General features: G+C 36.2%; 1 protein-coding gene across 2 annotated transcripts in view; it reads right to left on the bottom strand.

The window, feature by feature from the left end:
- The window catches only part of cacna2d4a (calcium channel, voltage-dependent, alpha 2/delta subunit 4a), a 130,532-nt gene extending 117,638 nt beyond the window's left edge, over nt 1-12,894 (bottom strand). Inside the window, exons 1-2 of one of the 2 annotated variants that reach the window (XM_036148828.1) lie at nt 12,501-12,894; nt 12,040-12,409 (exon numbers count right to left, since the gene is read on the bottom strand). The gene's annotated coding sequence lies outside the window, so the exon portion shown is untranslated. Of the gene's footprint in view, nt 1-7,920; nt 8,497-12,039; nt 12,410-12,500 lie in introns of those variants that run through there. The other variant, XM_036148829.1, reaches the window with a different exon arrangement.
- Nucleotides 12,895-15,111: the final 2,217 nt, after the last annotated feature.

The following is a 15,111-nucleotide window of genomic DNA, read 5'->3' as shown; positions in this document are numbered from 1 at the left end:
CCATCATTTACTAAAGCAGAGATAGAAATCATTACTTTGCACAATTAATGGAGTTGAGGCTTTAATTAGCAACACAGTTCAATAACAGTCAATTTTAACCAGCTTTAGGATAAAAAGATGTTCGATATAGTGCAGCAGTTACTACAATTTCAAAGTTTCTCTCAGAAACATTGCTTACAGTAATCAATTACATAGAAAAAAATGTTAAAATGTGGCATTCGTTATTGTAGACCAGAATGTTTTTGGTCATTGGCATTAACAACTTGTTGGTATTTCTGGAGCTGCAACAAACTGGTTTTCTTCCTACCTATCGCATAGATGTTTCACTTTTAAAAACAAACCCAGTGAGTCCTTCTCCATGAAAGCTTTATTAACCTAAGGGGTTTTCCAAGGGTCAATACTTGGGCCATTACCATTTTATTTTCTTTAATCATACATGCTGTTTAAACCTCACCACTTTCCTGATAAAACTGAACTGATCGACTTCCTCACTAAAACCAAAGCAACTGCCTGGCTGATATCTCCTAACAAAACAGAAATGAACATTATAGCACCATCACATATTTTGTTTTCCTTTATTTGTTCAAACCAATAAAAATAAATGAAAGAAGTGTATCCATAAGCAAACAAAAGAAGATGCACCAAATATTCACTTTGACATAGGTCACTGATTTGTTTCCAGTTGTTAATCAAGTAAATCTATAGTTGTAAACTGGGCAACAAACTTGATTACTGACCTCTCCCTAGACCCACATGTGAAATTCATCTTACACTTTTGCATCTTACTGTTAGGGAACGTTGGAAATATGCTGGCAGCTTTACTTGAAAAACATGCACATGCACATATATTTCTCAATTAGACAATTGTAATGCCTGTAAACGAGACTAGACAAAGCCTCTCTACAACGTTTAAAAGTTATACAGAATGCTGTGGACTCATTATTAATAGGTTCAAATAAGCTTGATAATATAACTGTGTCTTTTTAATTCATTAAACTGGTTTCTGTCAAGTTCAGAATTCAGTTTAGAGTATTTTGTCCTCACATACATGGAGGGGAATTTTTTAATTGTAATGACTGATGCCGGTGAACCCGATATTTAGCGAGAAACAGAGTTACGTTTCTTTTAAAGGTTTATTGTGAGGGATGAATAGCAGAGGGTGAGACAGACCAGCAAAACCAGACTTGAACAGAGCCAGAAATACCAACAAGTTGTTAATGCCAATGACCAAAAAACATTCTGGTCTACAATAACGAATGCCACATTTTAACATTTTTTTCTATGTAATTGATTACTGTAAGCAATGTTTCTGAGACAAATCTTTGAAATTGTAGTAACTGCTGCACTATATCGAACATCTTTTTTATCCTAAAGCTGGTTAAAATTGACTGTTATTGAACTGTGTTGCTAATTAAAGCCTCAACTCCAATAATTGTGCAAAGTAATGATTTCTATCTCTGCTTTAGTAAATGATGGATAATCATAATCTGGTATTTTAAATGTTACTTTTGGCAGTTTTACCAATCATTACAATCATGAAAAAGCAGAGTATTGGATAGTAGAATATTTCAAAACCGTCTTCATATCGTAATTAATAACATAAAAAAACTACAAATACTTTTTACGAGGATTGAAACATGAAATACAAGAAAAGTAGGAGGGAATAGAGTTGAAATAGGCTTTATTCTGCCTCACAGAGAAATTCAAGTACCACAACTGCAAAGTCAAATGTAAATGTAAAGATTCCGACACAGAGGTACAACATAATTAATTTAAGGCTCTGCAGAGTAAGGGCAAACTTGCAGAATAAAAGAAACAAAATATAGTTTTCATTATGAATTTAATAATTAGTGAGTATGTCAAATATCCACCATGTGTCACCCCTCTCTTGAATCTGCTATGATTCTGAGAACTATGTTTTCCAGAGATTCTTACTCCTGGTAGGATCTCCCATGGCAAGTTGGCCTCAGTCCACCACCAGATTTGATTGAGTATATAGTTCTTTTTCTGAATTGTTAGTTTTACGTGAAACCTACCAGGATGCACACCTTCCAAAAAATAACAATAAATCTACTTTTACTGAACTTAACTGAAACAAGTCAGGTGCAGTGCCTAAGATGTTCTGTGTTCTTTTGCGGCCTCCTGGATGAGCTGTTTGTGTACTTTTGGAAATAATATTGTCCTGGTCACTGGGTGTCTGAAGAGAAAGGATAAAATGGCACGATACCCTCATCAGACAGATAGATGCCGATGATGAATGTCAAATTCTGCTTTTGAATTTATTTAGATCCATGCATAATATGTAGCCTTCTGAGAAATTGTAGCCTGAATCTATTTAACTGAATTCTTTGGGCTACAGGTCTGACATTAAATAGACCTTGGCGTGAGTATTAAAATTAGCCTCAGCTTACAAAAAATGTGAATAATAACATCTATTCATTCAATTACTTTTTCATAATAGGCTGGTTTGGATAGCTTTATACCCCTTAATAAATACAATAATTTAAAAAGCTTCTGGATACATTCAGCTCATTTGTCAGATCTTATACATTTGTTTCAGTTTTTGAAAAAAAAAAATAGCCAAAACAGAAAAGCAGAAACACAAAATAATCCTCTCACATAAAGGTGAGCTTTTAATTTCATAGTTAAGACCGTCTTGAATGTCTGGGTAATATTGGTAACCTTACAAGGATATTTCCCCTTTTTCCTCATTACCTAATATGTTATCCACTGTCATTAGATTTCTTGTGAACGCATCTTTTTCTGTATACTGTGTAATTGTTTAAATTCTACCTTTATTCCGCTCTCAGCAAATTTTTCATGGGATTTAAAATGTGTACCTTTTCTTGTCTTTTTACAAGCAAAAACTGCCTTTGTGCCAAATAAGGAACAACAAGACGTTGTGTTTGAGTGATAGCGATAGATAAAAAGGTCTGACCAGTAACCAACGTGTGGATGGGGTGTGAAAACTTTCCAGTGCACCGTCAGGTTCTGACTTGATGTCAGAACTTTTGCTCTATGGTTTTCTAACACGCCTAACTTAATTAAACATCAATTAAAGCTCACACAGATAAACAAACACTGCGCTCCAGTAGCATAGATTTTTTTCTATGTAACTGATTACTGTAAGCAATGTTTCTGTGACAAAAAAGTTCTTTGAGTAATTTAATTGTAGATTTGATAATGTATTGATTATTTTTTATGTAAAATTTCACGTAAAGTAAAAGCTATATAAAAAAGATGTGTAAAATAGTTTTTTGTCACTGTTGTAAAATCTCACTATACCAGATTCATTATTTGACTCAATTCTGATCTCAGTTTCAAATGAACAATCCTTTAGAATTTTAGCACATAGTCTCATGCAACTAGGTCCTCCAAATGCAAACAGTTAACACTATAAAATAAATAACTTGAGTGACAATCGTAAATGTTGCTCGTAAACAAAGCAGCATGTTTTTAACCATTGAAATTAGACACCTGATAAACTTCATACTATCCATCCTCTTTACCAAAGACAGATTCAAAAACTAGCAATAAACTATTTTTCTACAAGAGAACCCCCAAAGGAGTAATAACTGGTGGGTTTTTATGGCATATTTGCCATAAAGTGACACACACACATCTTAGGGCGTCAAATATAGTTACTATCCACACTCGTATTGTATTTTGGGTTCTTAATGCTAATTATGGACTTATTTTTCAGAGTGGACAGATAATACAATATCTGGAAAGTAAAAAAAATAAAAAATAAAATAAGAAAGCACTACTACATACAATACAATTTTACTAACACTATCAATATGGCATAAGCAGAGATACAAAAGCATCACAGAAACACTGATCCACAAATGGTTTCTACCTTAAAGACGGTAATGGCGTCACAGCTAAACAGAATACCCGGGTAGATGTACCTACTATGAAGAGAAAAAACAAAACAGAGAGAACGTAAAGTTGAAATAACAACAAATAACGTAAAAATAAAAAGGACCCAAAAGGGTGTAAGTGTTGATTTTGCAAAATAGGAGTAGAAGAGTTAATTAGTCAATTAAAACTGTTTACATATTTTTAAATAGTTGTTACGGTTTGGTTTCACCTATACAGGGACAACATATCCTGGTATTTTCCAGTCAGAAGTTTACATACACTGATTGTGGAGATGAATTTTGGAAGAAAAAAAAATTAAGACAAGCAATTTGGTGAAAAGCTGTGAATTCATTGTGGGGGTTTGCCGCTCTAGACAGGGTCAAAACTTATACAGGCTAAACCTCTCCGCATGTTCAACTACATTTTTTAACCAATGGTGCTGGTTCTAGGTGTGTTTGGAAACTAAATGAAAAATATCACTGAAGAAAGTTTAGCATCTATCCACCACAAAACTCCCCCCTTAGTTCAGGGTGCACCTCATGTAGCTTTAGAGGATTTGTAGCACTGGTTTGGCTGTTAGAGAGTCTGTTGTTCTGCGGTTGCCACTGATTTCCAAACAAAATCCAACAATTATGTGCTTGTCAGCAATTTTGTCAAATAAAAGAGAAAGTTTAGACGATTACTGGCATTATTCAACAAGAAAAAAGCCACTTCCAAACCGACTGATTTAACCTAAGTCTAGATCGGTCTGTTAGTACAAACAGACCGTGGTTTGTGTGAAGAAAAAAAAAAAATCGGCAGTGCAAATGTTGGCTCTACTGATTACACGCCAACAGGTATTGCTGACTTCAACCTCTGCATTTTTACTGTGCTGCAGGCCGGCCTGTACCCTGCATGGATTTCTGTTGCTGCTTGCAGCCGCCTGATGATCAGCAGCCTTTATATCCACCAAATAATGGATCAATGTTTATAACCGTAAAACCAAAAGCTACTGACTGGATATTTCTGCCATCACAATTAAAAATCATGTTCTTCTTACTTTGGTTACCTAACTTTTACCTGTCTGGTACAACGCTATACTGTTCTGCTGTTTTTAATGATGAAAATCAATATTTTGGTAAAAATCCCCGCCGGCACAGTTAACCGCAAACACCCCTCAACCCACCAAAACACCTACTGCAAAGATTAGCCCAAGTTCTGGGGAAACCCTGAGTTCTATAAAATGAACTATGGGGGAGAGGCAAAATCAAAGCATCTAGTTTTTTAGTTTAAAGATGGAGACGATAAAGTGGAGCAGAATGAGCAGGTTCCAGTGAAAAACCTGCAGAGTCTTATCAGAGCAATATATTGAGAGCAAAGTTTGGTTTTGGTTCTGTTCTGTGGAGAAAGTCTTTGCAGTTTTTGTTAATTTGTGTAACAAAATATGTTTAAAATATTACATTATTCTGCAAATGAACTTGTTTTTATTTTTCAATTGTTATCTGACTAGGCCTTATGTATTAATAATTGCAGTTTGTTTTCTTTTTCCTTTGCTGTACTAACTTAACTTTAAATTGAGCTTTGTTCCATTTTAATCAGTATTGTCTAAAGTCAGCTGTCACCTGAATCTCCCCACTTTGGGACGGTACAGCTATTTCTATTGTGTTAAAACTGTGTCAGAAATGATATGAAAAAGGTAGTATTTATCATACCTTAATTTAAACTAGATGTGTACCTTATTTGATAAATGTGTCATTATCATTATATTATCATTTGTCGACTAAAAAAACCTAGTTTAACATTGTCCCTGCAGTACACTAGTAGGATCTGTTTTATATAAATAGAATAAAATCTATTCTATTCTAAAAAAGAAAAACTCCAGAATGTAATGTACAGGTGTAACTTGATACTTTTTTGTGACTATTTTCACTACAGATGCATTTGCACTGCATTTGCAAGTCCACCAGAAAGGGCTGAACTTTTAACATTTTGATCCTAGAACTTTTTTAGTTGAAGATTTAGCCTTGTTATTCAGAGTGAAATATTCACCGATTTAGCTTTTTACATTTCTATTACTCATAGAATTAGCTTAAGTAATTATGTTAAGAATCAGCAGAATTTGTACATTTTTAACGATTACACGATTAATTGTCTGAACAATCATTAGAATAGTTTATAAGAGCCATAGTTAGGACATGTACATTTGACAGGACAAATATTAGTACAATCTGTAGAGAGATGGCTGCCTTCAGAGTTGGTTAAAAAACAAAAAACAACAACTATATTTTAACTAAGAGAGTTGTAGGATAAGAAAGGCGTGACTTCCACCAGCGTAATGACTTTTACTGACCGTTTTGATTTTTACTGAGCTGCGGTGGTCAGTGGTTTATTGAGATAAGGGGGGAGGTTTCCTGTTCGGCTCCCTAGTTAACCAGGAAGTATGATGTCTACGCTGACCAGTCAGTCTGTTGATTAAGATAACAGAGAGGCTCGGTGTTTTTGTTTATTAACTAACAATGAAAGGATGTCATGCTCGTTGAAAGGACGGTTTTGCTGTTGTGTGAAAATGATAAGATAACGCTCTGCACGAATTTGCTGACTGCAAGTCAGCAAAGATTGATATTGTCCCCCCTTCCTGCAGTGCCACACATGTGTTTTGACACAACTCCTCCCCTCCTCAACAGATCTCGTGAAATTTAGGTCGTGATCCAAAAACCTGTGGTCAGTAAGACACTGTCCACCGTAGTATGAGGACGCTCCAAACCTTTAGTTTGGAGGGAGGACTGAGTTGAGCTTTATATCAGGATTAAAGATTAAGGATTCTCTATTTCAGCGAAATCACAACGGTGCGGGACGGAGGTTTTTTCCACGTAGAGTGTGGCTGGTCTGCTGCTGAGCGTTAGATTGAGTGCGTATAAGATACATTAATTGCATGTGTACAACTGAAATAAATAGATATAATTAAATAATCACGATAGTAAAGTGAATTGTATTATAATTAATGTCATCATTTAATATGGATGGTATGCTGCTGCTAAGCATCAGATTGAGTGTGTATAAAAATTAAATAACTGAATGTGGATAAAAATTAAATCATTGGATGTGTATAAGATAAATTAAATAACTGGATGTGGATAAACTGAATTAAATAATTGGATGTGTATTAAAGGAATCATTAGACAAACTTAAATAATCACGATAATAAAGTTAATAACTATATTAATAATAATAATAATATCATATTAATGATAATAATATAATATGGGTAAGGCAGGAAACAAGGAGGGGCCGGAAATCAAGAGGGGCCGGACATCGAGGGAGGCCGGAAATCGAGGGAGACCGGAAATGGGGAGGGGGCCGGAAATCAAAGGGGGGACCGGAAATGATTAGGGTCATTAATCACCCGTCAATTAAAAAGTGACAGAACATTATATACTTAGGTCTCTGCGGACTCTTGTGCCAACTGAATCAAACTCAGCTGTGCACCACTCCAGTGTTAGCTGAGGGTCATGGCTGACTGATGCCAAAATGTAAAGATGAGGCCCAGAGGTTACCAAACCAGAATCCCTCCTCTCCTTAATTAAACTCTTATATTACATAAATGATAGCCGGACCATTGGGTCAGTGACAAGGGGCATTCCAGACAAAGTCCAATCTGCAAAGAGATAAGGGTAATCGTTTGGTTGAGAATGCAGACACAGCTATTGAGATTTGATTTGGTGAGATCATGATTTTGCCGATGGGAGTATTTATCATCTCTAGACTGAAACAACTTGGGTTCTCCCAAAATGATCTGTATTGCTATGAAAAAAGGTTGTCTGGGTTTCCCTCCTAAACCTGTTGCCCCAGGGTACCGACGGAGGGATGAAAAGCCCTTAAAAGCATCCATACTCCAGCAGCTCTCTCAAAAATGCCTCAATATACATGGCTGACGGTCCTCTGCATGCTCACAATGATGTGTGATAATCCAATTGTTTAATAACCCAAAGGTATTCATATAAAAAGAAGTATGATGTATTTTCTGAAAAGATAAAACTGAAATGTAATGTTGAATTAGTAGTGGCAGATAGTACTTACTGTGTCATATTCTCAAAGCTTTTATGAGGCCTGCTGGTCAGAAGAGCAAATTATCAAATGTGGAGCAAAAAAGAAAAGTCTGACTGACTGGTTTGATGTCAGCTGAGCTGGGGATCCCCAAATATCACAGAAAGTGCAAGGCTTTTATCCCGGATGTCAGAGGTCACTTCTGTGCAGAAGGGGTCGCGATTAAGTCCCGTCATTCTTCTACACCTCACTTCCCAGGGCTTTTAATCTGATTTCTATGACTTCTCTCCTCCATACTTATTCCCCTCTTTAATCCAGGAAAAAAATAAATTTAAAAAAAGTGTTAGGTCAGCCCTGATAAACGGTTAGTCCACCTCTGGCATATTTTAAAAAAGAGGTAAAGGCAGCATTTAAATTTCCAGAAAAATAAATGCAAAAATGTGAGAATTTTCCCCTGCTCTTCCTGTCAGCCTCACATGGTCACGGTTTAAGAGCCAAATCGCTCAGAACAAAGGTACTAATACGCAGAGAGACGATGGATAAGACTGATGAATGGATTGGAGGGACATCCTCTCTCTCCAGAGTATCTTTTCCTTCTCTCTTCCAGCAGCACTTTATACCATAATCCAACCAGGATTAAACCCCTCCTCCCCTCCATCCCTCTCACAGTCCGCACACACTGACACAATATCTCTCTATTTTCTCTGCCAACAGTGTTTGACCTAGTGTATTTTGTCCCCTGCTTTTCTTTCTCGTCGTGTGCTTTGCCCTGTTTTCTCCTAATCGCTCTCACCCACTTTTTTTTCTGCATTCTTCTCAAAAATATCCCCCTTATGTTAAGGGAGCTTTTCTCTTTGCTTGGTTTTACTGAGATCGGCAGGAGATGGAGAAACACAATAACTGGTAAAAATGAGAACACCCGACTGTGGTAGAAGAAATAGCAATGCACTTGGTGGCATCGTTGTTCTGAATAAGGTTGTATTTGCAGGCTGTTTTAGGTGGACAAGGGAGACTTTCTTGATTGAGAAACAAACACACTGAGACACCTAGTGGACTCTCAGTGCTGCACACGTGGACAAACCAGTTGTTTTAGTTTAGCATATGTAAAACTTTTTAAAAAGTTCTCTTTTTATTTATTTTTATATATATTTAAAGACCAGTAATAAGCATGGTATACATACATAATTACAGATGTTTGCACTTAAAATAGGAACAACTCATGTCCATCAGCTTATTTGAAGTGCAGTATATCTAATTATCTCATTTTAGGGGTAAAAATAATCATTCATGTCATTACCAAATAAGCTTATTTACCTGGTCAAATCAAGGAAGGTCTCAACAAAATAAAATAAATAAAGTATTGACAGCATAGCAGTCAATATTCTATTCTCTAATGCAAAGCTTCTTCATAAATCTGGCAACGGTCACTTCAGCAGAAAGTGACCGTTGCCAGTCACTTTCTGCCATAAATGGTATTAATGGCAGTAAATACCATAGAGATGAAACATTAGTGCCCAGAGAGGCAGCAATTTAAAGAATAAATACCAGTCATCAGATGTGGACGATGGCGAGAAAAAAAAAAAAGATCCCAGGTACCAGGAGCTGAAATGAAGTTCCTAAAGTAGGTGGCTGAGCTCAGCCTTAGAGATGGTTAAGAGCCCGGAGGGGAGCCCAGAACTGAGTCACTGTGTTTTGCCATGAAGAGCTGCCGGATTCAGAGCCTTCCTTTTATTGGTTTTCCTGACACATCCCACAAGGAGGATATGCCCCGTATATTCTGTCCAAATTTATCAGTTTGAGGTTTACAGTGTAACTCACCCCGATCTGGTGGTTTTGCCATGGAGCAGTCTTTTGAGGTGGAGGGTTTTTCACCCTCCACCTCCACGCAGGGCTATGGTGAGGAAAGCATGAACCGTTTGGATAAATAGGAAAATTCAACTGCAATGGCCACCATTCAACCCTACGAGGGCAGCACTAAGAAGGCCTATACACAAATATTGCAGGACAAAACAAGTTAAAATGTAAAAAATGAAATAAAAAAAAGCACACTAACATTAAAGTCCTGAATGTTTAGAGCATTGATTAAACCTTTAAAATTTTTCAAGACGTTTTGATGTGGACGCCTTAACATATTTTCACATTTCTATCATATTTTGTAGTTTAGACAGACATTAGAGGGGTTGTATCATTAGGAATGATCTGGGAAATGTTCCTGGGGAAAGGGAAATTGTGGTTTCCTTTCTGGATCCTTGATGTATCCGTGCTGAGTGTACAGAAGTGTTTTTTTTTTTTTTTTCTGGTTTTACTTGAGATCTAACAGCAACAAAAAACGGCATGAAAATTCTTTCATCTGATATTGAATTATATGATCAGAATCTAATCTCAGAAATTCAACCATCTCTGAACGGTAAAACTGAATGATGTATTTGATTCAACAATGGGGCTTTTTCATTTTGCTTTGCTTCTGGACAAGCTAACGTCTGATAAAATGTATAACATAAAACTCTGGACCAGATTATCCAGGATTGAACAGTTCCTTAAAAATATAATTGGTTGTGATCGGCTATATAATAATTTCCCAAAACTGGAAAAGAAAGGGAATTTGAATGCTTCATTTGGGTTCTAAAAAAAACTAGTTTAAGAACCTTTAGTCTTGCTTTAAATACAGGGATAAAATGATCTACAGGCAAAAATGCCAGAAATGATATTTTTGATTATAGAATAAGTGGGTTTTATCAACAAGTACAATCACTAAATTGGAAAGAATCAAGTTGTGGTAAACCAAAACTAAACGTGTTAATCTAAATCATTACAAAAAAGTATGTTAAGTTCCCCAGAAATTCAGGCTTTTATCTCTCAGACCTGCAATCCCCTACCGTGTTCCTCAGAGCACCTGTCCTGCAGGTTTTAGGTGCGTCTTCTCCACTACATCTAATTCCAGTGATTGCATTACCTCCTCTTCATGCCACCAAGTGTTGAAGATGCCTGTTAATCACCCTAGACAGGTGTGCAGCAGCAGGAAAACACCTTGGGTATGGAGAACAGTGGGTTGGGGACCTATTTTAGATAATAGAGTAAGACATAAAATCTGAAAATTCAAACTTTATTCATTATTTAATCTTGATTCTTCTATAACCTTCTAGATTGCATAGGAACCCCAATAAAATGCAAACCTTCCCATTTCAGTTGCCAAAACTAATGCAAGCGTTTTGCAGGGTGCCAGTAAAATACAGCTGTTCTTTGTGTTGTTTTCTCTTTTTTTTTTCTTGCAACACATAACATTAAAAAAAAAATATTGAAAAAATTCTACAAACATAACAGGTTTCATTAAAGTGCCATTTTGTTGTGGCATCTTTTTGTTTTTTTGTTTTAACTCTACCACCCCGCACACAACCGTGCAAAGATCAGTAAATATAGATAACACGCATAAAATTCAACAAGCAGACTTTATGAATAATACAGGCACACATAGCCGTCCGCAGTAAAACATCTGCTCATGCAGTTGAGGAAATGAAAACGCAGTAGAACAATCTGCAGTGGACGTACAGCAATAATCCAGCAATGGATGCAGACAGGGTTCAGTCTGTCAATAAATACAGTCAAACAATCATTAAAGTAACAAACGCAAAACAACTAAGAAGGTATTTAAAGTCTATGGCAGTTGTACAGATACAGTAAAAAAAAAAAAGAAATACTACTTCTCTACTGACCTATTACTGATGACCGCTAAACAATCCTGCAACTCATTCACCAAAAATAACAAGTTCTCTTAAAATCTAATTAAGTTACTGAAATATCATATATTTAAAATACTAAAACAATCTTGCTACAAAATCTTCCTCAACCAAACACCCTAGTAACTACTTGCAATTTCTGATATATGCTCCAATAGTTTATGCAGAGAAATAAGACACATGGCAATTTTATACTAAATAGACAATTATGTCTATTTGTAAGCAGCTATTTTAATCAATGTTATTTTATTTCTAGTCTTAAAATGACTAACCTTTTATTTTACTTTGTCTTTTAATTTTTAGGTTTGATCACATCTAAATCGTATTTGTTAATTAGCTGAACATGCCATGTTGGAATAAACATGTATTTAACAGCAGATTGCTACATAAACATACAGAAAAAAAGAGCATTACTCACCTATATCACTGCAGAGATGAACTGTTGCTCCAACTTGTGTTCATTGTGAGCTGCGCCGCTGTTTCAGAACAATCCAAGGACGAATTCAAATAGAACCTAACAGCCCAAAAAGCTACGGGTGACGCTGGGATTGGGAACCCATCAGACCCAAAGCCCTCCGTGTGAGAGTTTAACAGCAACAAAAGTGGTGAGCCTGCCTCTCTGGACTAAACAAACACACTCACACACTGCACAACAGAAGTCATTGATTAGTCTAGGCCGGAGCTAATAGTCAGCCTTTACGTTTAGCCCCATCAGCTAAACCAGCTATCAGAAACCTCCTCTTCTCAGGGAAAAAAGAAAAAGAAAGCAAAAAGTCAGGGCCTGATTTCTGAAAAACAAAAAAGATTTGGAAGTGAATCTGACAGAATTGTCCATATTTTTTTTTTGGTGCATGGGAACAGATCCAGTTTTGAACTTACCCAGTGGCCGTTTCTATTAAACAATCTGTAATTGCTCATGTTGATGGTAAACTGGATGTAGACTGGTGAAAGGAAGCAGGAAGGAAAGAACAAAAAGGGAGAGGCAGACAAAACAAAAACAAAAAAGACAAAAGCCGGCCTTTAATTATTTCGCAATGTGTTGCATACTTTTACTTGGGTTCCAACTCACTATAGAGCCATTAGGAGCACTAATGGCACAAACACTGATACAACAATTTATACAAACACAATACAAAGAATAGATGTTTAAACAAATAGTAATAACTGGCATGAATGGTGTTTTTTATTTTGGGATTTTAATGATGCTTTGAACACTTCTTTGATGATACAAGCAACCTCAACAGATATAAAGAAAAAAACAAGAATTGGATAGCCAAGTCAAGTTGGAATCCATTGTGGACTTTCTAGATAATAGATGCTTTTCGTGGCCTTTAATAAGCTTCTGGCGGGATATTTGCCCACCCTTCCTGGCAGAATCAGTAAAATCCATCTAAACTGCATGGCTGCAGTCATGGAAAAAACATTCATGCATAGTTCCCAGTTTTTCAGCATAGCTGCCATCAGAGTTTCCTAAAAGCTTTTACTGCAGAACAACCTGTCTTTGCACAGAGCTTCACAGATTGGTCATCATTTTAAGAGTGTTTTATAAAATCCACTTCTACTTTTGACCTTTAAGTTTCAGTTCATCTGAATATTTTAGCTTTCATTGGGCCATTTGATCTATTTCCCTATTTGTTTTATGCGTTTTGTTTTGCTCTAACATGTTTTACTCAGTGGGGATTTTATAGCTTATGCAGCACGCTCGTAAACTACTGTTGTTTTAAATGTGCAACAAAAATAAAGATTTGACTACTGTTTGCCTACTTTCGCTTTACCAAAACCGGGTTTGATCAGTGTTTGGGATGATTATCTTCTTGGAGCATCCAAATTATCCAATATTTAAACATCCATGGTGTGACAGGTTTAGAGGCTAGTAAGTATCTAAGTAGTCTTCCTGTTTTGTTGAGAAATATAACCCCAAAGCATTATGCTGCCAACACCGTATAACAGTTGGTACCAGTTCCTCAGTATGAAGGCCTCTACCCCAACCATCCAAACACATGTTTTGTGATGGAGACCAACAAGCTAAATCTTTATCCTGACTATTTCATTTGACGTTGTGGCTAGCTACAAAGTTCAGTAGAGCTTGAAGGTGTTGAGTTTTAATCCCATGTTTCCATTTGTGCATCCAGTGCTCTTTATAAATCACTTGAAAGTATACAAGCTTCTGCCTAAATGTATGTGCAATTCATGCCTTATAATTACATTTTTACCTCGTAAAAGACAGTTTTAGCAAATAAAGGCGTTCAAATCTCTCATGAGGTCACATTCATGCACACAGCCCTCTTATCCTGGCTTGTTAACCAAAGTAAAAACATGGGACAAAAAAAACACATTGTGCGTTTGTGTGGTTAATTACCAAGGTCTTTCCAATCTGCTGGATGTGTAAAAGCTGCTGATTTATCACTGTGGACATTACACCGCACTATTGATTGCTTTAAAACAAGGCAATAAAGTGACATTAAAGCAATAATGAGAACACATTTTCAGTGGTTAGTGTTAACCTGGGGTTTCATCCGTCTTCAGGAGAAATAATCATAAAAGCAAACAGACGAAAGAAAAACACGGAGAACGTTGGGTGGAACATTTATTAGCCAATAAAAATATCTTTTAGAAAACCTAATCAGACATCAGTTTTTGAATTAAAATATAAACAGATCTTAAAAATGCAGCATGCTTTTTACTTGTGGTGTGAAAGCTACATGTCATTCTTCTGGAATACAAAAATAATATTTTTTTTTTATTAAACATCCTCTGCTGTCTTTTTCAGACTGCTACAATATAGACCAGCTATGTACAAAGTTAGAGGAAACGCTAAACACACACTGACCCTGCCAAAGAAGGATATTTATAACCAAACACAACCAAGTGGAAAGGACTGGATATGCCTAAAATGTTGTCAGTTGTTGTCTTTTAATCCGTTTAAATACGGCTTCGCTGAAACAACCAGAGGAATCAGATCGGTTGAATTAGACTGAAAACGTGAGAAGTGAATAAAATGAACAACTGTGCAAATCTTAGGTTAACATGGTGAGATTTTTGTTCCCTATTTTATGAAGCTCACTATGTGGCAACAACCTGAGCATTTCAGCATGCTAAAACACTGCTGTTACGAGAAATTGTTAATAACTGACCTGAAATTTCATAATTCTGTATATTCTGTTTGTTTTAATATAGTCTGATATATTTTCTTTGTTCTGAAGCACTTTGTTGTTCTTATCCTGAAAGGTTCTATATAAATAAGGTTCATCATTATAAACGTTTAAAAACTGCTGTCAACTCGTTAAATCAAATCAAAGCTCCATGTCCAAAGGAGCTCTCTGTTAGCTTCTTCGCTAATTCAAGCTGGACTAAGATCGTAGATTTTCATCTCATGACAGTAAGATGGTTAGGGAGCACCACTAATATCATAAAGAGCCATAGAAGTCTACATTTTCTCCCAGGCGTCTTCACAGGCACATAGTAAAACGTTAAGAATATATATCTGCAG

The sequence above is a fragment of the Fundulus heteroclitus genome, chromosome 17 (genome assembly GCF_011125445.2).
Source record: "Fundulus heteroclitus isolate FHET01 chromosome 17, MU-UCD_Fhet_4.1, whole genome shotgun sequence".
In the NCBI taxonomy this organism is placed as follows: domain Eukaryota; kingdom Metazoa; phylum Chordata; class Actinopteri; order Cyprinodontiformes; family Fundulidae; genus Fundulus; species Fundulus heteroclitus.
The sequence above is the reverse complement of the archived record's forward strand: the minus strand, read 5'-3'. Positions and strand labels throughout refer to the sequence as shown.